This window comes from Neodiprion fabricii, chromosome 6 (genome assembly GCF_021155785.1).
Source record: "Neodiprion fabricii isolate iyNeoFabr1 chromosome 6, iyNeoFabr1.1, whole genome shotgun sequence".
Lineage (NCBI taxonomy): Eukaryota > Metazoa > Arthropoda > Insecta > Hymenoptera > Diprionidae > Neodiprion > Neodiprion fabricii.
In genome coordinates this window covers 8,908,400-8,936,313 of record NC_060244.1, presented here as the reverse complement: position 1 = coordinate 8,936,313, position 27,914 = coordinate 8,908,400, and the positions used below count along the sequence as shown (strand labels likewise).

The following is a 27,914-nucleotide window of genomic DNA, read 5'->3' as shown; positions in this document are numbered from 1 at the left end:
AATGTGTTACTCGGAATAACAACAACAGCTTGTCTGGAGCTTCTTGGAAATTGGTTTAACTTCAAGTCGGTCAACACCTTACTAACATACGAGAATATATATTTATAAAAGTATAATTGGGTTATCTTACATTAGTTGGAATCAACAGACAGATTGGTTACAGGGATCATCGTAAAAGCACGGATCATAACTCGTCCTCTGTTAGCCAGAATTTTTGTACAGCTCTACATTTGTCTTTCGCACGTCTCTCGGTTCTTGGTAGGCATTGGCAAAACGCCACCCCTCGTTTTATTACAGGGGAAATTCAGCTTGGTCACGTCTCTACGAAGTTGAGATTATGCCTCGCCTTGAGTGTAGTGTCAAAGTTACATGCTGATACAATCTTCGTTTCTTCGTAATTTTCTAGTGAAATTGTGACAACTAATTACATTGTTAGCTATAATTAATACTCGGTAAATGTTACATTTTTATCCGTGTTATGACTAATCGTTGTTATGGGGTGTGATGAGATATTTGTCAACCGGAAAAAATTTGACCAACTCATATATTTGATGATTTTTTTTGTTATTCCGGTAGAACGCTTATGTCATTTCCATATTCGTTTGACTCGTAATTTCAAGTTCACCTAACGCAGTATAATAATTCTTATCAAGATCATCGAAATACCGAGGTTAAAGTGAACTGAAATTCAGACGAACCGTAATGTACAATTCCGGTATATGTGCTTTTGCAGTGTTCTTTTTGAATGTAAAAAAATATTTTTACAGCAAAATTTCGCAGAATTAAAAATCACGGGCTAGGATTGACGTGCAATTAACGCAAGAGACCCAAATAACGAAAACTTTGATCTCGGAAAACAGAAATATGTTGAAATCGAGGACAGAAAATCACGAGTAGATTTTTATTTTCGTACAGTATTAAGATACACTTTCTGTGACTTTACGTAGCTGAATTGTCGCGAACTTCATCGTGTATTTCGACTATCCCCGTAATATTTCCTTTTTTGGAATAATCCGTGAGTTGGAGCCATCGTGAAAGGTTATAACACTTAATGTAGATATATTTGGTAATATATCACAATTCTTATAGGTCAGGGTGCATCCGCTTTGCCCATCTAACGTCAAGGCTTTGAAGAGCATTCCCTGGCGTTAATGGTTTGTGCCATATGCCAAGTTAATAATGTTTTTATACCGCTATATTTTATAGGAGCATAAAAAATGCTCTAGCTTATGAAACAGAATATCAGCTTCTTTCGTTTCCCGTGGAAAATACTCCGATACGTTTTCATTTGACGCTGAAACAAAGAAATGGCATGGATTTTACGAAATCGCAATAGTAAATTCGTAGAATTCATCTCGCTTCGTTATTTCTACGTCAAATAAAAATGTGTTGGAATGTTTTACTTCTAAATTGTCTACAGAATTGGACTGTTAAGCCCTTTTTCACGATTAAGATACGCGGGCTTCGGTATTTGGAGACGTATGCGTCAACGTCGAAATCAACCAGAACGCCCCCTTAGCCGAATGTAATTCACAGGTCAGCGGAACACGATAAGTTCAGTGCGTCAGTAAAAGGCTATCGTAAAAACGTGATTTGAACGATAAATCTTTTTATTCTCTTCACGAATGTTCTGCGCACTGCGCAGTAATTATTTCGTTATCAGTTAGAAAATATTGCTAATGCATGTTCGAACATTATTACAAGCTCCGTACTCTTATACGTAAGGTATACAAATAATAAATTCGATCATCAGGTCAAGTGCTTGCTCAGGTCAACAGCTTTGTGACCGTGGCTACTTACTCCAGCTGAAAAAATCCTGCAACGTTTTTCATTTTATTATATTTCAAACATTTACCACGATATCAAAAACAGATTTGGCGTACGAGGTCAATGAGGTTAAAATGCATAATCAAACTTCCGATTCAGTGTGATTTGGTCAGGGATAGAATAAAAATTCTGCATATTTTCCAATAGCTACGAAACGTTTACGCCTCTTATACTTTGAAAAACACGTTACGTAGACGAGCGGTATAATTTGGTGCAATTACAGCGAGTTATCAGTTATTGTTTTTGTGTCAGTTCGTTTGCGACCGCAGAATGGAGCATGAAACAAAGAAACAAAATCCGTTGCGTTCCAGCTATTTTTTTCAATTTGCAACTTGAATTTGTCTCAGCAGTAATACAGTATGAAGTCAAGATTTTTACTGATCGATGGGATATGCCACGTCAGCAGCCAATGGAATCGTCTTATTCCTTGTCGTATCTATGCCGCTTCGAGATTTCACTCCATTTAAAAATTAGGCGCAAGATGAGAAGCGCGCTCAGTTCTGGTTTAGGTTTTATTCCATCGGGGACTGCGCGGAAGTAATTAAAACGCCTGACAGGCGCCGAGAAACGTAAACGATATCGGTCGAAGCGGCTTGGAGACTTCCGCTTTTGTGCTTATTATGCTAATTACACTTCCTTTCAAGCTAAACTAAGGAAAATCTCAGTGTCAATATTTATGGCGAAGAACGCGATCCGTTCTCACTGTAGCTACGTCTCCTCTTGCTCATTGTTAGTCAGGGTTACACGAACGTGATTGCTGCTTTTTTAAACGTCTTTCAACAACAGTTGTAGATGTTTTTGCATCGTTACATCACGCTATACACCCACATATGTCCTCTGATCGTTTTCTCGTCGAGCCATATTGAGCTTTTGATTATAATTTCACAGCGAAGCCTGATCTTACAAACACCGGTATTCAGAATCTCAGATGATAAAATGAAATCTTTGTTTGTAAAATTCCTTCCTGAATACCCACCTCGAAGTTTGCAAATTCGAGGTGATTGTGATATAAAAAACTTACGCTAAATTTGTTCGTAAATTTTATCGGTATATCTTTATTCCGCAAAATGAGACAAATGTAGAAAAAAAAAAAAAAAACGTTGTAAATATACGGTATGCTTTGATCACAATGAGCTACAGCGACTGAAACCACTTTTGGTCCAATTGATCAATTGATCAGTCAGCAACGCAACTTTCGTACTAAAAAGCCTCCTCATTAGTCGCAGAAATTGATAAATTAGCTGATACTGCATACTATACAAATTTGTGTGACATTTGTGTGCGAAACGATGAATTTGAAGGAGCTAATCTGAGATAGCAGGATTCTTGTTTTTACACAACTCGTCTGTTTATTTACATTTTGAAAAGAATAGTCGTCATAATTACGCAACAAACAGATTGAATAATTTTAGTTTTTGCGATTCTACGCGTGTTGTTATTACACGATGGCTGAAAACGAAACAAATGCGTCATTGGCTTTTTTTTTTTTGTTCACGATGAGTACGTAGTAGCCATGTCAAAAGTTATCTGAACCTTTGACACAGCGTTACTTAAATTCTTCTCATTAAATATAATAACCAGCAATTGAAAGCTCAATTTCTTCCATGATAACGCTAGTTTCTTACATTCACCATACGACCGGTCCTCTCGTTGACGCTGCTACCAGTCGTATGCAACCAGCAACACCTTTCAATGTGGGTCACGAGCGTTTTATTACCCGCCTTTAGCGTGAGCGTTCTAAACCAGGTCGCGACACGGGGTACCAACAATGAGAGATCCGATCTTCAGACAGGTGAACAGACACAGTTGTGGCCTAAATGCTGCTCTAACTCAACGCCGTTGTACCGGGCGAAGAAATTGTCGAATGTACCAGAATTGGAATTTAAATGTTTCACGGATAATTATTAACGCTTGAGGTGTTACAAATAATACCGCCGAGCGTCTTCATGTCGATAGTTATGATCAGATTACATTCTACTACCAAGATCAACCGTAATGGGTTCACGACGAACGTGTAAAAAATTTATCCTCGGCTACTCTATACAAATTTGACAAAAAACAATGTTTTTGCTACATATTTTGCTTGTCAGTCTGTACAAATATTCCGTTAGACCAAGCTATCTTTTTCCTCTGACCAGCTTTACCGTGTACAGTTATAATGCCAGCTTATCACGTGGCAGCACGTTGCAATTTGGGAAATTGATCGTTCGGAAAATGACGAAGCTAACGTGATTCAAAACTCTATCTGTTATTGTATATTTCTTGAAACTGACGTGGCGATTCGCAGCATTTTGACTTGTCTTAAATTTGACATTATCACTGTCGCGATGCGTGCTATGATTACGTGCAACTGAATTGACCGTGTGTTGGAAAATTGATATCGCGACAGGCAATATTTAGTTATCGATTAACACTCCAGACTCCGGTTCACAACCGTCAAGGCGTTCTCGGTACCCACATTCTTACGCCGTGCAACTTATCACACTTCTACTTTATATTCATGTATGTAGGAGTGTAGGAGATTGCTGTTTACAATTTGCGACGACCGTAATGAGCCGCCTCTACCACGATACAAGTTCGTTACAAAACCCGGACTCTTATTGTCGGTTACGCTATTACAAAGACTATTTCAAGGGCATCCGCATTCATCTCTCATCCGCATCGTGAGCTAGAATTTTCCTTCGAACTTGCGGATTTATCCTTTTACACCGGCGTTACGACGGCATTGCGTCACTTTCTCGGAAATTCCCTCCTTGTGACACAATGCATTCTCTTTTAATTGAACGATCGACGATCTTTCCTCATCGAGAAAAATGTAAGGTATCTGTTGCATCGTCAGATTTCATCTTTCGATATTCTTCGCTTATGTCAGCGTACAAAATTTTTTTCCGCCAATCAAATTACGTTGTCTTAGTTATTGCTGCGATTGCACTGTATATTGAAAATTAGAAAATTCATTTTTTTCTCCAATTTTTGACGGTACCAGGAAAAATGATGCAAAGATCAACGATGATTGATCGAATGTTGAAGTTTCTGTTAAATCTTCGTGCGAATGCGACGAGATTCTTCTGCATCTCACCCTAGTATCGCGTATCGACTGACGTGAAAAACAATTACCTAGTTTCTATACTCGGTGTTTTATGTCTAAACTAGTTAGCGAGTAACAGTTAATACCGATGTACCAGATCTCAAGTGTCTGGTAATATTTTGCGAAGCAGACGTTAATGCAGGACGTATGCCTAACTTAACGACATTGAATAACACGACCATTCATCATCATCATCATCATTTCACCGGAGACTTGACTGTTGAACTTTGTGTCGGACCAGAGCCTCTCCAATAGATTCATATTTAAAACATCTGCAATCTTGGATACTTCCGCGTCTTGTAATAAATTCTCTTTCAACATCACAACGAACAGTGTATAATCCTTCTAATTTGCTTGAGAATGTGGACGTTAACTTGCGTCGAAATAAACTTCGTGACCGAGACGTAGCGCAACATAGTTATTCGGGCCTGGAGACTCTTCGCCTTGTGTATACACAGAGCAATCCGTTGTCCTCTCTTAATTGCTCCAGTGCGAAGACCCCTCGGATTCGTGTCGTTGAACGCGGACGTCCATGCAGTGAAATGTTCTCAGTCGGGACAATCTTGGGTCCGTGGACCCCCGAACGACCTCGAAAATAATCCAATGATTCACAATGGGTTTTGCCTAAAGCAGACCTCCAGACCTGCGCAGGGTTCCCCCCGTTTCTTTTACTGGTTCGTCAGCCACTGCGAGTGGTGGTTGGAAGCGACAAACGTACGAAGATACGTCTTTACGATTGATTTCGAATTGGATTCAAGTTTACGCGAGTTTGAAGAGAGATACTTCTCGTTAGTTGGAAGTGTAAACTTTTTTTTCGCTCTTCAAGCAACCGGGTTGCAGCGACAAATGTAGCGAATTCATGATTAAGAAAAAAGTGTTGTCAACAAAACTAACAATTATGAAAAATTTGTTTTACTGTAACGTTAGAAGTAGAATGCTTTGTAAATATTGGTTTAAAATTTTTCATATGTCCAAAATTGATTGAAGGATATGGGAAAACTGTTGGAAATTTATATCGGAAAGGGTTAAATCATTTTTTGCAAGAGCTGCTGAACAGTGATCAAAAAGCAGTGTGCCGATTTCAATAACTTGAAATTTTCATTACCGGGGCGAATAAACTTGGTGTCTTTAATTCTTCGCCAATCGGGGGCTTGTTCAATTTTACTTCCAGTTCGTTCGTATCCGTTGCTTCGTAAAGAACCGCGCGTGCACTAACGTGACTCAGAATAGCGAAGTGTGCGTATGTTTGGTAAATTACCGTATTTGGCGACTACGTGCGTATCGGTTTAGCGCAAAAAAGCCTGCAAGCTCATTCGCCCCTCGTCGTGACGTCATAAGAACAAACGCTTTCCTCCACTTGCTCACCGTTTCTTTGCGTGACTCGAGTGATCAATCTAACGTTTCAACGGAATAGGTTTGTAATATCCGCAAACGCACAATCAAATTCGCGACTGCGTGTACGTGTGTTACATCATAACTTTGTATTTTTGCCCCTTATTTATTGATATACATAACGCATTTTCCTTATAGCTTTCCGTAAATTTATTAGCAATTATTGCATTTCCAAGTTGAATTAAAACTTATTGTTGTACACAGAGATATAATGGAAACGGTTTTTTCCCATAATAAATCAGTGCTTGACAGTACATGTGTTGCGGATAATTCGCATATGTAATTGGATTTTTACAATTGTCTTCGGTCAGCTATAAGGAGAATCGTAGCTGCTACTTCAAATTGAGGCTGATCCATACGGCACAGTTTTGTAAGAGTGAAGAGTGCAATTAGAAAATTGAAAACGGTAACTAAATGAATGATTTAATATTGTCCTACAATGAACGAAGCGCAGCGGTTGCTAAAACAATATCATTCAAACGGCGTTGCCTATGTTACGGAGGTTAAAAATAATGGTACGATTAAAGACATTGAGATGGGCGAATTTTATTTGTCAGTTATAGAATCATGGAAGGAATGCCATTTCAGGTCTTATTGTATCGGAAAAGCATACCTGCTATTGTTTCAACTAAAGTAGCATCTCTATTTAAACAATTCAGAGCGTTGACGGTCGGCTTCTTTCTTTGTGACCACAATATGATTCTTCAATACAACGAATCGATGTATTTTTGGTTTGGGATGTGGTTTATAATGTGGATGTCGATCGGAACCCTTTACACGACACGAATCACAGCGAGTCGGGGTAGTTGCAAAATCACGATAAATCACAAACGAATGACTCTTTAATTATAAAAAGGAACGAGTGATCGAGCAACGAGGGAAATATAGAAATAGGAAAAAGAATAGCAGAAACTGATAATACGAATAGAGCAACATAGTATCCGCATAAGCTGAGGGCAGGCGCTGTCTGTTTACTCCTTGGCAATCGTCGATAATCACTTGCGAGACACGTGCGAAATTTATATTCACCAATGGTTCGACGTGCAAAACAAAGAGGATGACTCACACGACTACCGCCCACGCTGAACCGTTAATGAGAGAGTATTTGCATTAGCGTCTCTTGAGTGGTGGACCCGACGAAACTGTTGAGACTGTACTTTTTAAAAGCTTCTGAATTGCTGATTTTCAGGGAAAAATCACAACGGCAGTGAATTTTACCGCCTGCTACTTGTTCTTTTGTTGCTATTTCACGTGTCATTTAATCCATTGGAGGCACAACGTATCGTTATATCGTGTGTGGTCCGCGCCGTTTTAAGGGGTTGGATTTGAATGAAGCATTCCTATGGAGTAGGAAGCATTTTTCGCCATTTGGGCAAGGAACATGATTCAATAAACAAGCACGTGTTCGTAATGCTAATTCATCGAGTATTTTAAAGCTCTATTCCCATGGGTGTGCAATTTGGACTTGTCTTGTCAAACTCATATGTGCGCTGCGGTATCTCTTCGCAGATCATGACTCTGTACGAGAACAATCGTAGATCCTAATCGTTATTTCCGAGATACAAAGGAAATTTTGACTGCAATTTATTGACGCAATTGCTTTCTTGTAACAAATAACAGATTGCAGCGAGTATTTGAAATTCACGTTCAATGGAGCCACGCATTATACACTTATAAACACAAATTGAATGTCTGTTTGGATGGAGGTTCTTTCGAATTCAAAGCTTTGCCGTCGGAATTGCGTTTAATTGCACTTTTGTTAAAGAGCTATTCAGCCCTTTGTCATTGGCTCACGATGCGAGCTTGAATGGAAGACACAGAAAAATTAGATTGAGGGTGAAAAATTGAGAGTGACTGAATTTCCCTTCAACCCGCAATGATGTCTGATGCCCGTATAGGCACTCCAACATAGCCAACGATAAACCAGGGCAAGAGGAGGAGTCCTTGGGCCAGAGTCTGGGCCAAGCGTGTTCCCTGCGGACTGTTTCCTCGATCCGTTAACACTTTGGCCATGGAGTGAGAAGATAAAGGCCCTGACACGAGTGGAAATAAACTAGACAAGAAATAGACGGGAGAGAAGAAGCCTTTGAAGTGTAAGCCACACGTGGATATGCGAATATAAGTATTGGATTGCAGGCGTGTTTACCCGTGTTAAACATCACTACAGACTTGTCTACAAAAGTTCCGTTTGTCCGTGGACCGAAATTTGTACACTTTTGATGTTCAAGTCTCTTTAACTAAGCTGCGACTGATTCTCTCTCGCTTTGAGGAGGTACTGATCTTTTTTCGCCAGAACGGGTCACCGACCTTTATGCCAATTCGTATACCTGCCGTATCCACGTTTTCGTGCCAATATCGAGGATGAGTAGCTTTGCGATGGTTTCAGCGTAGCGACACTCTTGTTACGTAAAAACCAGACGCGGAAATGATCTCAACTTAAGCGGACGACTATAGAAATTTCTTGAGAGAGGTGATCTTGAAGTTCTGGAATCGAAACCTGTTGTAACCATTTCCATGCTGATCACGTCTTCGAGTAGCTACTGCAAACGCATTAAGCGACTTTGTTACATTTTAACAGCCCGCTATGTGAGAAAGTGTGAAATTGTCACACATTTCGGTAGTTACGTTTAGCGTGTTCCCTCTGTCGTTGTGACTAAACTGCGAATTTTTGAACGGCAAAAACCCGTGACCGACATGCTTTCGGTGGTCCAAAAGTTAACGAGACTGTTGACGATAAGAATTAAACAGGACACGACGCCTGATGGTTCATTTTGCAAGACTCAAAAGTTTCAGGAGGCTATAGAAACCGGCGAGTTATCAAAGGCGGATGTTTTCGTACGTAGTGAACGTTTTTTTTTTTTTTTCACTTCATCTCGTCCGTTTTCTACACGTTATCTTCTATGTACACTTCAGTTACGTTCACAGGAAATAGTCGACACAAATATTTTTCCACCACCAGGCGCGACTTCCGTTATTCAATTACGTCTCTCGTCAAAGTCGAGGGTTGTTAATTGCAGCCGTTCATAACAAAATTTTTAACGCTAAGCAACCGTTCCTCGTTTTATCTGGACCACGGTTGCGTACGCCGTCTATGAGTGACGCAATTCAATTATACAGATTAATTTATCTCACAATTTTCCTCGGAGTTTCATGGACATTTTCAATGTTTTCAAATCGGTTCGTAAAACGAGTTCTTCGGATTTCGAATATTACAAGTATTTTTTCATAACTTAAAGATGGTAAAAATTGAAGATGCTAGGGTCGAAACACGTTGCATCACCAAGAGAAGACGGTATTTCACATCTTGATGTTTTTCCCCGATTCGTGATGGTATAATTTGAAAATTGTAGAACAAACTTCGGGAATCGGCACGTATGGTTTACACTTGTGATTAACGCGTTGGTGGGGAATACTTTTTTTTTTTTTTACACAATATCAAATAAGTCTCACAAACCGACGTAGGAAAATAACCGGGAGTAATGTTATAAGTGTAAGTGCTGGGTGATAAGAGATTGCTGTGTTACCGCGATATGAAACATAATTTACCTATCTACGTTCTAATTGAGTCGTCGCACATGGCAAATACGCATACCGTCGCATGTATACGATGATTTTACAGCGCCACGACAGTTTAATAATTACCGTCTTAATAAACATCTCAAATTGTTCACATATTGTTTTTTTTTTCTTTTTTTTTTGGTAAATGACTCACTTATTTTTCGACTACGTATAACTTTTCAATGCATACTATTAAATCTTACATCTGTGGGCGACAGTTTCGATTCAACGAAAATTTACCACCGCTGTTTACTCTCCGGCTATTATAATACACGTCTGGAAGACTCTGTTTGGACATACCGAATAGACTTGCGCGTCTCCTTATACGTCGGATGCCTAAAACACAGGTTCAATGAAAAATATGACCGCATTCAGTAACTCGCCAATTGTCGTTTGTCATTTACATTTATCAGTCACCGATTTGGACGAATTATCGCCGCCGGCACGTGGCGAGAATGTAATTATTAACCTTACGAATCGGGCGATCGGTTTGATGAACAAACGTAAAAAATTCCGAAATATCAGGGACTACGCGTAATGTCATCTGTAGTAATATTTACTCGCAGCCGTCTGATGTTTACCAGTATACACTGATATTTCTGTAAAAAAATTTGTTTCAAACCAAATTCCGGAGCGGTTCGTAGTTGTTTTTCAACGGTGAAAACGGTCGCTCTTTTAAATAACTGATAAGCTGTTTGTTCTTTCGGGTGTGCCCGTGGTTATCGCAGTAGGGACGTTGCTCTTCGGAAAAGCTTGAAACCTGATCTATTTTCATTCCAGAGCAGTTGGAAATACATACCCTGAATAATCTTTACCGTGCCATTAAACTCGAATCGATCCGATTTACTGGTTTGGCAAGCGACGTCTCGATTGGTTGAAAAGTCTCGCCGACTGACCGGATCCGAGGTTTCTGCATTTGTGACTGCAATTATTGTCTATTATACCCAATTCCATTTAAGCACTTGGACGTAAAGAGTGCGCAAATAGGTTCTTGCCAATCTGTAATACGACTCTACGTTATGGTGGTCCTCATTTGGCGTGTTGACAAATTTTTTCCGTTCCGTCTCCCAAATCGACTCCAAATAATTCAAAAACAATTTTCTAATTTTTGCAATTTTTCATCAAACGATTCGAACGGGTATTTTCAGTTATTTAAAACGCGATTCTCGAAAGTTTCGATCTCAAATCAGTTGGATATAATTGAAAAATGAAGCCAACAGGAAGAAAACAATATCTTCAAAATGAGCTAATTATACTTGACAAATCCCGGTTTGATTCAGATTATTCCCGTGAAAAATTCCGGAAAAAAACGAAGTGTAAAATAATCACAAAATCCCGTGTTACATGTATACTTATGGCGAAACAAAAGCCTCACGGGACAGTATAAAGAGTTGGGATGAAGATTTTGTATTTAATTTTGGATAAGGTTCTACAAGGGACATTGCAGTAATTGTATTTGGACAGTGATGAGGAAAATTCTTAACGTAAGATATGCGGTAACAAGTTATTCCTACGGCAAACATTTTTTCGTCGTTCCAGTTTCTTTTTATAAATTAATTTCATCCATTTCCTGCACAAGTACGCATGTATATGTATATATATGCGTATGTGATGATAAATTTACGTTTACATTTGTTATTCTCTACGCGTGATCGTACAGTAATGACATCATGGGCGGTTGATTAGACTTGATGCTAGGTGTGACGAATCGCAAACATGAGACTACTCGATCATTTCGCTAGTAAAAATAAATCACTATGACGCGATTGTTGACCGAATTTACCTGTGAAAAAGGCCGCAGTAAATCTCAATTAGAGGTGACCTGGATTCCTCGAATATATACGACATACACGTATGAAAAACGTTGGTAATTCGATTGCTCGTGACTTCATTCATTACTTTACCATTATGCAAAGGCAATTTTCTCCTGAATTTAGGAATATAATTTCTTGCAGCGATTAGGTTGGCTTCTTGACTCGACGTCTAATCTTGTGTATTTTAGATTTGATATCTCGGAATTCTGGGACAACGTTTTTTAACTTGCCGTGCAGCTGACGTGATATAGTTTATTGGAATTTGTATTACTTGAATGCGATGCATTGTGGATAAAGTTATTCGTGAAGCGTCAACTTGGATATTTTCGGATTAAAAAAAGAGTACAAAACGAATGCGAGGAGAGAAAGTGTTATATATGAAAATGTTGTAGAATGTGGTAATTGTTTTTGAATAACGTTAAATTTGTTTTCTACGATTCGTGTTTAGACTTCTTTGCGCATCGATGTATACATAAGATAAAAGTTCACTTCTGAAAGAGTTCGAACTAAAAATGTGAAGAAAAAAATTGCGGCAAGTTTTCTTGATTGATAGAATACGATGGTAATTTCTTAGAAACTGTATTTTCTTGCGAAATCTGACATTTCGTCTTCATCTCTAGTTAGAAACTTGGAAGTTGGTTTAAAAAAAAAAAAAAATGGTAATATCGTGTAATGCAAGTCTAGACTTCAGAAGAAATGGCTTTAGCCATCACGCAATGAACACAAATCTTATATAAATGTCGGAATTAAGTTATATTTATTAAATACATCGACGTGTGCGTTATATTATATTAATTACTCGGTGTTGTTCAACTTCCACTTTCAATTTTCTCTTCTCGTTATACGCTTACGATAGTAAAATGTTTGCGCAGACATACATACCGCTGTGTTTCCTTTGCTTGTACGTGAGCTGCACGGTTTAACTTGATAAAATAGATCGAGTTGGAGCGGGAATTATGGATGTAGCTCCTTATTTTGAAGTGACAAACACCTGTCGACGTATTTTCTGATAAAACCGATTTCGCATTGCAATACGTACATACGTATATTAATTGAACTGTACATCGACATAAAATGTTTTCGTTGTTTTCTTGAATTAACCATATTATTTATAATCTTTACTAAAAATAATTTGGTTTTTGTAAACTGTAAATTGATTTTATACAGATCAAATGGATATTGCCAAGTATTTTACAAGTTTTGCCTTGTTTTCATCAATTTTCTTTTCTTTTTATTAATTTCCCCCACACTCTTTCATTCCAAGAGATGAAAGTAAACGCATGAAAACGTTTCCTTTCGTTTAATTTTGCGAGTGTTAGGCTTCGGCTTGGATTCGTGTATGACGCAATGGCTGAATGGACGGAAATTGAATTTCATGAAATTTCGCTAGTAGCTTCTATTTCAAGTCCTCGGTAGTATAGTGGTCAGTATCCCCGCCTGTCACGCGGGAGACCGGGGTTCGATTCCCCGCCGGGGAGGATTTTTTTTATCTTCAAAACTTACACCGATATTCACTTTTGTATAAAAATTGAATTTTTCGTTATTTTAGACCCATTAATTTTGTCCCATTTTCCAAATAAGGAAATTCGGTAAAAGTCGAATTGAAAATCGTGGCAACTGTGCAGAGTTGCAATTGTTTAATTTTATAAACCCCAGCATTCAATTTTCTACCTCAACATTGACATTTTTTAAACAATATTAAAATACGAAGGAGTTAAATCGAGTATACAGTTTTATTTATTTGTCTTATACTTATCTAATCGTAAGTACAGAGTAATTTATTACTTATCTGAATTTTTAAATTTCTTCGCAAAACAACTGTAACGAACATGGTAAATATCATTTTCATTTTGAGACTACGTACTTGTTTGTAAATTCACCCACAATCGGTGGCATGAGACCCTGGTCCCCTGGTTGTAGCGTGAGACTCACGTGCGAGCGGACTCGGGTTCGAATCCCCTTCAGCGTGAATCGGTCGGGAGAGAAAAACACGCCCGGGAAAAGTAATTTTGAACGTTGTATATCTAGTCCTTGTGTTACCTGTGTGCGGACCTCTTACACATCGGGTGTCAATACGGACTTAAAGTACTTCCAGACTTAAGCTAATACCTTGCCCTGTCCATGACCAGAGTATTGGATAGTCTGGTTACAATTCTCTCTCTTTTTTATCTTTTTTTTTTGTTTTTTTTTTTAATTCTTTTTCCATAGTACTACTTCCAATTTTGTGAAATACCTGATTTTTTTTTATCCGCTTAATTGATTTCATTTGCACAGAGTGTAGATCGTGTTCGCAAGAGATTTTAATAAATTTTTAGTATTATTACTTTTTATAGCAATTGGAAAAGCACTGTACGAAAAATTTACCTTCAATTTTGTAACATTTGCGGAACTTTGATTTAATGTATTATGTATTTGCATGCGTTACCTGTTAACTTTTTACCCAACGACAAGATTTTGTTACATTTTTTTTTTTATTCGGTCTGTCAGTTTCTTCTGGGCTTGATAATTTTATTGGATAGTACTAAAATTCTTCTCCTTCAGCGAATCGGTAATCGCTGTTTCTCAGTTTGTATGTATGCACTTTATTTTTGTACTTCCAATGCCGTATTTTATGCAAAAGTTACGAAAACCACGTCTCTCGTTTTCGAGTACGCGACAATAATAATAAATCGTCTTTTTTCCAGCCAATGTCAACCAGAATATAACTTTCCCGCGTCTTTGTATTTTAGCTTGAGTTAAATCAAACAATCGTCTCAGGATTAGCTGTATATTTATTTGTCTTAATTGTCCGGAGCATTCATTTTCTCTTGGCGTTGCTTTGTAGGCGATTTTTATAGCTCGCGACTTTCGCGGTGCTTGCGAGGCGATTTTCGCACATATTCTTGTAAAAATTAGTAATTTTCCAACAGTTTTCTGTGATTTTTTTTTACGCCGATTCGTTGAACCGACCACTTTATACATGTATAATGTAATCCCGAAATGTTGCGGTAGAGTTATTTCGGAATACGTCGCATTTACTTTTTTTTAGCTACCTATAATACTGAAATAGTATCACTAGCCTCAGCGCAAAATGAACTGTTACCGTTGACTGTCAAAATATACCTTCACACATGTATTCTTATACACCCGTTTTTAACTTTCCTCCTGGATTTTATTATTTCGACTGTAATATTCCACGTTCTTCGGTCGAGAAATAAAATAATATTATTTTAATGATTTCGTATTCTATAGCTGCCACGTATATATATATATATATATGAAGAATTTAACAATAGTTTGTAGCCAATCTAATGCAAAGTTTATCATTATTATTAATCAATATTAATCAGAAAATATTTTCACTTCTTGACAAAATTGTAATAACAAATTATAGTAAAATATAAGTAATAAAATTACTTACTTGATAATGTTGTATTACAATAAATTTCACTGTAACTGGGTAGCAAGTGAAACAATTGAAACTGTGAAACTATCGGAGGTCTACCAGCTCTCGGCTTCCCCGTGACATACGTGTTAATTTGTACGCACGCGGGCAGACGAGGACCATGTGACTTACCTCGAGAAAAAAATATTTTAACACTTCGACGCCGGTCCGTCGAAACGGACTTGAGTATTTTGTTCGATACCACAAAGTGGCGGCAGAAAGCTTTTGTATTACGAAGTCGCAAGACGAGAGCCCTCGTCGAATCTGCACTATAAACGCAAGGTTTACTAATAAATATTCCGACAATAAAAGAGCAGAACACTATCAAAGTCGAGCTCGATTCATTGGCTTTTGAGTGGTGTACATAAGAAACTTGGAAATGTTTCAAACGTTGCATGCTGCAAGCGGCGCGGTTAAAGAGCATGGCGCAATCTCGATTTCAACCGTAGACGCGTTCAAGAATAACGACTGTAGGAGGAGTATCGCCATTTTGCAATTCAAGGTGTGCGTCGGGTCTGTATGATAATTTCTTTATCCTCTACAACCAGGACTTGGACGCATGTGACACAAGGAGTTGTAGAACGAGAGTATATATACTGGTTCGAGATAATGTCAGTCGAGTATCGGGAACACGATGACGAGGTGCTTTTCGCTACCCGCAAATGGATCTTGGTGACAAAGTTTAAAAGTTCACGGTTGGCGTCTCAGTTTTGGCCTGATTCCCAGCACTGTGAAGGACCTTAACTACGGGTCTTTGCATTTTACCAAACGTTTTATCTAATCAATTGTCGATCTCTCGGACAAGGAGTCGGTTCTGGTCTGAATATGCCTGGAGCTTCTAAAAGACTGCAGTGATACGTACTGCTAATAGGTTTATAACAGTACCCGATCACACGAGCGTGTAAATAATTAGCGGAGTTTAAATTCAAAAGCGTCCGGAGAACGGGACTCGGGTCTGCCGGCTTGGCGACGTTGTTCGTAGACGAATGATTGTAGTAGTCTAGACTCTTTCGTCAATCCGTTCGTCTACATCACCTGGGTCACGAGTAATAATGTCAGACGATCGTAGGTCTGCTAGCTCCTTTCTTTCACTTAGCCGACTGGATGACTGGTTGACGTCATCTAGGATACTTTCAGATCGAACCATACAGTGCCGATGTTACAGATCCGGTGTGAACCTCACCTTTAATACTCGTTGCGTTCTTCATTCCGGGTTCGTATTTATCCCGGAATATCATCGAGACAGCGACACGAATGCTCGGATATTGAGTAATAGTTTTGAACTCTTCCTAACAAGTCCAGATGCGGTAACTTCGGTTCGTTGAATGAGTTTCTAAAAAGAGCCGATTCCCATGGCAATACAGCAATTTCTAGTTGCTGTGTAGTAACAGTCTCCAACAATTGTTTGTAGACTAGGAAATATACATTCAATGTTCGCCAAAGTGTTGGACTGACATATCGTAACCATATTACTTTCATTTCTCATTCGGTTATCAGTCATATCACGTTGATGATTCCCAGCGAAACTTTGTTTTGAACGCTGAAATGTGTTTAGTATGGAGATCACCGTTACAATTCATGAGCTGAGTAGCAACGTTGACTACATAATAACAATTTCCATTCATCCCACCGATTTGCCAGACCATTTCGGAGTGTCAGTCAGTTTTTCCATCCGTCTTACTTCGTCTCTCGTTTCGCTTCAAGTCGCTTTTACGTACATCACGTGAGACGGAGGCGACGAGGATAATTGTCCGGGGTACGAGGGGAGCCAGCACGGCGGATTTCTGCACCAGGCAATCTTGTCGGTTCGGTTTGTTTCTGGTAAATAACAATTCGACCGAATGTCACAGACTTGCGTGTAACTTCCAGTCGTTGCGGGGGCCAGTGCGAAGGACAACCTGAAACTGATACAGTGCCGTGAACAATGTGACAAAGGGGAACGGCAAATAATGGAAGAGAAATCTTGGCTTGTTTGATCCGATATTTAGCCACAGCCACCAGCCTAGAAAGCGAAAGTCGCGATGTTCGGCATCTCCCTGTATATATTTTTGCCAGCCAGACAGTAGGCCGAGAGAAAACTCACGGGCCCCATTTTATCCACCCGACAAAGCCTTGGGTGATTGTGTAAGCGGTGAGGGTTCATCCTACATTACCTATTCGCAAATATCGATGTAACGCCAATCACGGTTCATTATTGATCGGTAAAATTAATGCTGGAATTTTATTTCGGATCTGAGACCTGTCACGCCGGTGTGTCGATAGTAGATAGTTATGCGAGGGTCATTGAAATACCATCACGCAAATTAACTAGGATTAACCTTCGACGGTTATAGGCGTGTTAGCAATCGTCTGTATAGGTATCTGTACGTGCGAATATCTTACCTGGGTATATTTCAATTTTTAATCACGGAACGATTTGCGAATATTATCAAGAAACAGCTTCTAAAACACGGATCTAGCGCGTACTTGCCGAAGTGAAAAAAAATTCATCTGCACTTATACGACGAAATGATCGGATTGAAAATCGTGCAAAACGTACGTTCGCGTAGCAAAACTTTGTACATATCGGAAGATGAAAATTGTTAGAATATATTTGGAATTTAGCAAAGTATTCATTTGATGCGATGATTGATTATCGAGAATTTTTGTTCAACGCAAATTTTTATTAGATTCAAGTATTTTTATGGATGAATTTTTTATGGGCTGTATAATATAACGTTTCCGAATGTATGACTCATCTGCGAAATGACAGTTTGTCGAGTCACGTAATACAGAGATAAAATTAACAGGTAAAAAAATACAATGTAACAAAATTTTCAGTAGTCGTATACTTGAACCTGTATCAAAAAAATCAGTAAAACCCTCGCCCATTTGTGGAACAACTTTTGCTTTCATCACTTTTACTCCCGCCAATGCTACGAGTGTACTTGTTTTGAGATAACGTGATCAGCGTGTGTCCTAATTCACCAAAACAGAGGCAGTGAAAGGCTATGTTTTGTTTTTCATGCATGTAAATTGGTCGAAGAAAGTACACACTGTAGTTCATTTGATTCGAATCATGCGTGACATACTTTATAAATCTTAAATTTTACAAATCCCTTATCTTTGCGGTGAAACCAACGCGGAGGTCACGATGCTTAACAAATTTTTACCCAAGCTTGTCTCCAAGATTTCCCGCAGACTTAATTCTCTGTTTTTTGAGATAATAACAATAACAACAACAATAACAACAACAACAAAAACAATAATAATAATAACAGTAATAATAATAATAAAATAAACTATTCTAGGTTTTTCGTACTTATTGCAAAGACCGATTCATGTTGAAATTAGGTGACATCGAAGTAGCACATTTTTTTTTGTTACATGACATGATTTTTTTTGAACGGTTCAAAGCCACGGAGAATATCTCGTCTACGTGTATTTGAGTACCTGTTAAAAACATTACTGTCAAGTATACAGACATAATCCTGTAAACATTTTAGAAATCATCACGTCGTATAAGCAAGTTGTGTAAAACTAATTTGCAAATGTTTGCCAAAATTTTTCTCCGTTTGTATCTACCAGCTGTATACTAGAAATGTTGTTTATACGCTGGTTTGTATTATAAATTTCACGTATTTTCTAATCGTTAGTTCTTACCGCATTCATATGTGACATTCGTATACCGCATACATCAGCAGGCTTAGTATTTAACGAATTATACAATTTGCAACTCGCGTTATGCCTGGATACAGATACGAATCACGAACTGGAGTCTGCTGCTCGACACTTGGTTTTAGACTTTCGAGTCTGGTGGAGTCGTGGGTACCTGACACGGACTCGCCGTTGCGGCCGCTTCACTCTTGACGAACTCTGCAACAAACCGGTTCCATCGTGTATCATATTATTCCTGGCTTAGTGCCTGGAATAATTACAGTGATATTTCGAAGGTAATAAGGCTGGGATGTATTGTAGGCGGTGGAAATGCACAGACGTAGGCGCGTTGCGAGATTTATCATTTCCATTGCCGTTTCGATCGTAATCCCGAGAACGCGAAGCTGTATTACACGCTCATCGACCGACTCCATTGGATAATAGATCAAACTCCTCCTTTCCTTCCTCACGAACATGGCGACAGAAACTTCAAGTCAATTAAAGTCCACTCCGTTACTGTCGATGCATGATAAGACAGATTGTACCATGCTTGGCAGGAGTTCGAAACAATCTGCTACGAGTTATTAGGATGTCGACATATTTGACTGGCTTATCATCCTTGATCGATGTGCACCGACGATGCACGGACTGAATTAATCATAGACCGGGGCGATCAGATTTCTGTAAGTATGAAATCGACGGCCGTGTGTGAAATCGAGTTGTAGATGAAACTGATCGACACGCGTCAAGGCGTCGATGCTAAGCATTAGCCACCTACACAGCGTATAACGGATCGGATACGTTCTTGAATACGCGACTTAGAATTTCGAAATACAGGCGGAAGATTCGAGATGCACACGATACCGTACCGTAGAAGTATTACAAATGAAATACGATTGGAAAATCACTTTTTCGATCGACGCGAAGAAAAATATCAGCGGTAGTGTGATAGTTAGGTCTGTGACAGTGTATTTTGCTATAACTAGATAATTAAACGTATGTAAAAGTATAGCTTATCTTTTCACGATTCCACCATCATGTCAGAGGGGTAATTCTGAATTCAGCCTCGGGTCAAATGACGCCGGATGCGTGTAAAATTCACGGACGATATTTAGTATGTTACGTTTCGTTGTTGCACCTTCGCAACACGTAGCCACGTTGTTCGAATACGTAATTATTCCGAGAAAATTTTAATACTCAACACTCATCGTCAGCTTTAAAGAGACCTCGTTGTCAGAGTAACGCAGTTGCGTCCCAATCAACTTGTCTCATCGTACATGTAATTGAATTATACTTACAAGGAATGTTCCAAATGAGAGAAATGCTTTCGTTTTATTCCGATGAACGTCGTTAGCATATTCTGCCTATAACGCGCTATTACGATGTCAACAATACATGTATACGCGGCAGGAGTAACTATTCCACGATATTCAAATTTCCACGTGCCCGGCATAGTCAAGAACTATTCCTGAATGTCCAAACACTTTCAGCTGCGCTGTCCGGGTGACGAACCTGACGCAATTCGTGGCAGGTTATTTCTGCACGAGGATGTTACGAATAAATTTGACTATTTTATCAGCTTTTCATCAGCGTACATCACACGGAATAGAATCACGTGGCGAGATTCGAGTTATTGAAAGTACGAAATGAACACAGCCGCGTATAATAGGCCATAATCATTTCGTCTGATTAGCTCACTCCGATCAAAAGACGTCGAAGTGCCGATGTTAGCCATTAGCCGGTACAATCTTGGGCATAACGGCTTTCATATTTTACGATTAAACCCGAGTCTCGCTTTACGGATAATCCGCAACGAGGGCTGCTGCAGATGTAAAACAGGTCTTGATTAAGCCCGTAGAAACGGGTATTCATTTGTAGCTGCAGCACGGCGATATGCGGGATGATAAAACTTGCTGCAGCTGTAAACCTCTTGCGGAACATTAGAATTGCTCTGGTCGTTATAATACACACTTATGCTCTGTCCTACTTAAATAATGGATACCTACACCAGTACGGCGATCATCTTCCACCTCTTACGAAACACATTGTTCAATTATTATCGGCGCAGTATCATCCGCGCCGATCATGATCGTTACACCTATTCTTCAACGAGCAGTGTGTTGTATAGTTGTTCCGCAATCTTCCTTCAGCTTCTTGCGCGCTTCAATGTAAGCGTTGCAACCATTGCAGAGTTCCTCCCGGTCACCTTTGCGTTGTGTAATCGTAACGCCGGCTTGGCTTTGGACAGATTTAGTAATATCTCGCCCATCGATAAATCCCATAATGGATCAGCTGGTACGAATATTCTTTGGTGGAGATTATTCCTTGGCGGTTTTCGAAAGAAATAACAAAAATTTCGAAGGACAAATCATCCGAGGTTAGGTCGAAGTTGATCATCGGTTCAAGGCCCGTTTATTGTATCTACGCGGAAGATGCGTTCTTCGAGGTTGCTGCAAGTCTAGGAATGTTTGAAAATTTGATTAGAGATTTTGAATGTAACCTGATGTTTTTTTTGTGATAATCATTGCTCGACTTTTAGCCAAACTGTGGTCTTTGGTTGCATTTAGACCAACCACATTTAGATTTGGTTTCGCATCGGAATCTGAAGAGTTAAGCGTTGTTAAAATTTCGAAGTTTCTTGACGTTCTCATTTGTTTATTCTTATAATTTGTTACGCAATCATCAATCTGAGCACAGATTGTTACTTGTACGATTCTTGAGTAAGTTCGTCGTGGTAAAATCGCTTGAGTAGCATGCTACTAGAATTTTGTCGATATGAATATCTACTTCTGCAAAAATTTTACTACATGTATAATCAATATTTCGCCTAATCGATTGTTTTTACTACAAAGGCAGGTATATAGTCATAATCAAAGGAATAATCGATGTCAAGGATAAATTTGATAGTTTTACAACTTAATTATACGATTCGTTTAATACATAACTATAAGACACGAACTCAGTTATAGATTTTCACATTCATACGACTGTACAATGATGTATGTATAATGTATTGCAAACACGTAGGAGGTGAACGCTAACTCGAGACTTCGCTGATTGGGAAAACAATTCGCACCTTTTTAGAGTTCAGGAAGTGATCATGAAACAACTGGCTACCTACCACCATGTCGGTTATTAGCTTGCACTAATTTAGGTCCGACCTCGAAGTGGGAGAGCTTTATCAGGAAGTCTGGACGTGGTACGATATTCTGTTGAACGGTTCTTATTCAGAAATATTCGAAACTCGGTTCGGCAGTTTCGTTTTTTGCCGAAGTAGGAAGTTTAGTTCAGTGTAGCAACAATTGTCTCTATAGATAGTTTATGCCTTGTGTCATATCGGAACAGCGCAGTGAACCGTCGAGAATGTCGATCCGTTTTCTTCCATATTTTTCATTTTTACTTGGCTCGATCATTTTCTACGAGTAACTTCACTTCCGACGGATTTTAGAGGAACTTGATTCTTAAGGATGCGAAATTAATCGACTACACTTTACGTCAGGCCGAATGTTGCCAAAAAACTTTCAGTCCGTGAAAGTCTCATGAAATTAATTCCATAGGATTTGATATTACAGAATCACGCGTGTTAATTTTCTTTTGCTAAAAGTGAAATCGTTTGTTTAAACAGTGACAACTATTATGTTTTAGTTACGTGTTTTCTAAGCTAGAAAGTTACAATTTAGTCGATGCAATGTAAACCCGATAAAACAAGATCGTTTCCTGATCGATTTCATGTTTCTTCTTCCCATCTGCACGGTAGTCCGGATACGAAGACACACCTACACGTGAAAACCCTTATGTCTACGTTATGTCATGTTTAATTGATGGGACTGTGAAAAGTTGACCCCACGTTTCAGGACTTTGTCGAAACTCTGGATACTATACAGACGTTTAGCCTCGAGGCGACACATACTAAACGAAAAACATGCACGTATACCTCCATACATGTGAACGAATGTAATGTTTCTCCCGATTTAATTGAATATTTCATCATTTCGTAATTTTACTTATTATCGACCTGGGGGAATGAGAAAAAAACAGAACTTTTAATTTCACCTCGTCCATCTGGATAACGATTAGCGCACATTTAAGCGTACATGCCTTAGGCAGCGAAATCAATTTTATGACGATGTACCCTAATTGGCAGGACTTTGTACGATTAAGTAGAAAAATAGTGATGGACTCATATTGTGCAACCTGATTGCCGACTACAAGAAACTGGAAATATTCGACTCGAATGATTTCGTATTATTACGAAAGGTAAACGGACTACAAAAATGGAATAGCATATTTTAGTTGACGTGGGAAATTAATTAATTTATATAACGTGAGCATGTTTTACGCATTTTTCCATGGGTGTTTTCCGTACACAAAGTACCCGTTTCTATCACAGCAAAGTGAGTCCGCGAATGCGCATGCGCGGAGTACTGAAAAGACCATTTTTAAGTCCCAGGAGTTCGAAGTGATATTTTCTACACTGCGCGCATGCGCTGTGCGAACAAATCTGACATTACGCGAGTCTAACCTTGATTTAGTGCTTTTTGGAAAAACGCGTGACATACTCTCGTTACGTAAAGAATCGTCTGTATCAAGGAGGCAACGGTCTTTTCGCCTCGCGTATTTGCAACATGTGTCTTCGGCTCACCTACCATTTATATTGCAAACTCACGCTCGGCCCGAAAAGACTCCTTGAAAAGGTTCGCCTCCTTGTTACACAATATACCATTACGGTACCGTAAATTCTGAGCTACAAGATGAAACAAGACGGATTTTCGCGGCTTGAATCACTCGGGCGTTTTTCCTAGCATTTAGTTTGCACATCCGATGCAACGCGTCCAGTTTCAAGAAAAGAGTGACGATTGGGGAAAAACGAAATGGGTACACGAACCTGCCGTTACTGGACAGACCAGTTGTGAACCCAACCAAACCTTTTTTCGAACCACATTGCGGCTTACCGTTTTCAATTTATATTCGCCGTGTACTGTTGATTCGTCTCATAGACGCGGTTCAATTTAGTTTAATTGACAATTCTACTGGTGTAAAAGCATCGTCGGCATCATCGTCGTCACGCAGGGAGTTCATATTGAGATCCAGGAAACGTACTGCCGTAAGAAGTCCTCGGAACGGGTCCGAAATTGATTGCGCAATGTCGATCACACCGCAGACTTCACGACTCCTCGGGGGGGCGTGCTAATCATTTTGTTGACGTTGGTACGAACCTGTTAAAACCAGCGAGCTTCTATGAAGTTAAACTGCCCACTCTGCTCGTCAGCATCGCGAGCACGAGTCTAAGGCATGTGGCAGACGGTCACCACGTGCTAGTCGAGCACGTCTTTGTCAACGTCGTCGGTCACACTCCTAGTGCTGAATCACTACGTCTATATCTACCAGTGAGAACGACGTTCCTTCATTTTACGAATAGCGAGAACGTTCGATTTGCTGACATTGCATAAAAAATTTTCTTACATCGGTGTTGATAGCCTGAATTGCAGGCTTATTGGCAAAGCGATTAATAAATCCACGTTTGACCGTGTCAATTTTGTTTGCTCTTCCGATCCTTCCAATTCCAACGGCACCGCGAATTCGTGATGTCATCACGGTGATGTATATGCCTACAATATGCAAGTCTATAACAGAAACGGCCCAACCGCGAATAGATTCGCTATTTTTGAAATTTAGATCAATTGATTGAAAACAAGTTTTATATTGGTATATAACGGATGATCCACACACATCGGGCGAAGGGGGGGGGGGGGGGGTTGGATCGACGGAAATGGGGCACTTGGCCATGATTTATAGAGGTTATAATACCAACTTTACGCTGCATAGACTATTTTTATTCAACTTATAGTGACGCGTTTTTATTTATTTTTACAAACAGACGAATAATATCTTTTGAAATAAACTTTGTTTAAAATTCGAGATATTTCGGAAGACGTTTCCAATAATTACAGCTACGGTCAAAGTAGAACTTGCAGTTGTTGTAAGGAATCAGATGAAACGGCGCTAGCGGAGATTTTAGATATTCTTAGAGCTCTGACTGTTCGGAAGAGTCGCTTATTGTTATCTATCAATAGACCGTGAAATTCTACGATTGGTCAACTTTCATAATCAGTATCGCGAGAATTAATTAACCCTAGTCACTGACGTGACAGATCCGACTTTCACGTACAATTTTAAGGTCAGCGTGCTTGAATCAGGGTTGTTGGTGCAAGTAAAATGAAGAATGTTTGAAAAAACTCTGGGGTCTCCGAGACCCCGTGCATGTATTGCGTATTGTTTTACTTTTTTTGCTTCTACAATTTCTCCCACATCCTCCGTCGGTTTTTGCTAAAACTAAGGTCAGAGTCGATTGCTGAATTGCTAAAATTTGTCTCAGAATGTTGTTCAGGTCGTAACTTTGCGTAATTTTGTGTACAGTAATAACGTTCCAAAGTTGGCTGGGACCTCGTTAACCCCGTATAAGTAATTTGGAAGTTTCCGTAGGCGTAAGTGACTAGGGTTAACGAATTTCATAAGTAATTTACATTTACAAGTCCTGAAATGTTTTGGTAAAACAAATACCGTGACAAGTGGTACGTCAGCAGAATTAATCAGTTACGAGCTTTTTTCATCAAATGTGGACATTTCCTAAACAGCTATGCAAATATCTGAAATTCGAGGGTTTCGCTCCGTGCTTTTCGCATCACTCAACGTTGCTCATCACCACCTTCCATCTCGACCGTCGTCGTGCATGGTCCCGTTCTGCTCACACCGACTGTGTATTTACATTTCAATAACACGTGGCATTATACATATTGCGTTGTGCGGAAGCCTGGCCTCAAATTCCAGTTTTATACTTATCTAGAAGTAGCTCAATCACGTATGTGTACGTCTAATAAAAGTAGCATCCCGTCCGCTGGCGTGTTAATAATGAAACAAGGGTCGGTTTTTGTGAATCGGATCAGCTGAGTCAAAAACTTCAATCCTCTTCTAATATCCAATGTCTGCAGGTATTTTATACTCGTCGAGGGAAACTTTTTCGGCAAAGCATTGTCGTAAAACGGCCAATTCCACCCAAGATATTATCCATTTCGATTTTATACCAACTTGAAAAAACGTATCACAGAAAGTTTGGCCGGGTAAGTTTTTTTCTATGCTCAACTGTATCCGCTTGATGAAATTTTATCGTTTTTCCTCGGTTTCACACCGCCATTGCCGCAAGAAGTTCACGTAATTATAACGCCGTGCAAAGTCCATTTTTTTAATCTTAAATTCTGGTTGAGGTCAACGATGAGGCCAAGGAATTTGAAAACCTCAATGATCGAATGACTACGGTGACATTACGTGGCGGTACCGGAAAAGCAGGAACTTAAAATACGTAAAAAGGGATGTGACATAGTCGGAGAGACGATGTCTTTCCGCGATATATGACGATCGGTTCGATACCGCATGCGGAATATCCGTATTGGAACTTCTTCATACCGCGAAGGAATGAATATCCATTCGATGCCGTACTGTAGAAAAATTTTCGAGAGAATGCAAATATCAGAGTATAGGTTCTCGTGTGAGATACCCAGGAAAGCGATCTTCCGCGATTTAAGCTACGCGAATGAAGACCTGTGAGTCTTGTAATCTCAGGGCTCGATATTGCCGTGTGAAAATAATCCCTCTTCGATAACCTCCGGGCGAAGACCTCACGAAGAGCGACGAGTAATGCGAAAAGTAAACCGCACTTGCCTCGTAAAGGCAAACCACGAGCTATTGATAACGTTCGGGTACACATTTTATCTTCGTTCTTTAACTTCAGAACCGATTCATTGTTGTCTGGATGCTCTGTGTTTAGGTTCGTTTCGATTTCTAATTGTAGCTTCGATTCTAGCTTATCGATGCCGGGATTAGGTTGACGATTGAGAAACGCTGCAAGTATAATTGCATGTCATTTTAACGATCGTTTTTCACTACGAATAACAAATTTTTCAATACACGCTAAATAGATGTCGATGAGAAGATACGGAACATCGGTGAGACATTAACTTCTCACGGTGGGTTACGACATTTGTCGATCGATGGGTTTTAGAATCACTTAAAAACGTCTTAACTTTTTGGTGTAACAAAGTAAATGCTTTTTAAATGCGTGTTGAAAGATCAAGACAGACGATATCGCTGATCGATCGATCGCTTAAGTGACGTGACTAGATCTACAGCGGCGAGGATTTTCACAAGTGACGTTTGGATTTTGTACAAAATTGTCAATACAATATACATATAATTTCAATCGATTCAAATCTGGCGACGGTTTTTCAAGTATAGAATACGTATGTCAAAGTAAAATAATTACATGTGCGTTTTTGCAAGATACGAATTGTTTTCGCGTTCTTCTGCATCCATTTTTGTTATCGTCTTGTCCAACGTCTTAGCCCTCACGGACCGAAAAAATGAGAAGGCCTTGAGAAAGTCGGATCGAGCATTTTGTGGTTGACGTGCCGGTAAACCTAAGATGAAAAATGTTTGTAGATTGAAACCAGGTCAAGCCAGGACCGTTCATCACACGGCTCACGTCGGCGATTAGCTGGATGTTTGACTCGAAGCTTCGAGAGCTTACGTAAGCTATATTTCTCTGATAAACAACCGGAAGAAGACAAGAAGTGTGCCTTGTGTTGGTACAGCGTATGCCTAGAACGCATTGCAGTTTTTGCACGGATGACTCATTTTGTTCTTTCCATATCCGACTACGTGACTTCCTGCCTTTTTTCCGACGACGCGTGGCGGTCAAGTCACTTTCAACAAGGAAACGTCTTCTATGATTTTTATCAAATTTCGCACACAGGAAAGTTCGTCGAGTTTATAAATTCAAAGAAGCTAATCAGCCTTTTACTGTAAACGACAGCACACGTATGTGTCTTTTTATGAACTCATTTCAATGGATAATTTGCTTAAACAATCGCCTTTTAAACGCAGAATAATACCACAAGATGTCATTAATTTCACTTTGTGTAATTAAATCCTTCATTTATAACCAAGTTTAACGCAGTCTGGGACAACGCACAAAATTGATTCTGTCAGTAGAGATAATTTCAACCGTCTGCATTGTAGCTTTTACTGTGAACACGTGTTTAGCTGTTTACAGATCAATTATTCAAAATAACACGTTTTCAAAGTTGATTTTGCGCTTCGTACTTGCATGTCAATTCTGACT

At 39.3% G+C, this 27,914-nt stretch overlaps 1 long non-coding RNA gene and 1 other non-coding gene across 2 annotated transcripts in view; both read left to right on the top strand.

Annotated features, from left to right (window-relative positions):
- LOC124184583 overlaps window positions 1–27,914 on the top strand; it is a 104,168-nt gene that overhangs the window by 13,401 nt on the left and 62,853 nt on the right. The window lies entirely within an intron of this gene.
- On the top strand, window positions 13,086–13,157 carry Trnad-guc. The gene has a single exon. It is a non-coding gene; the product is annotated as a tRNA-Asp (tRNA).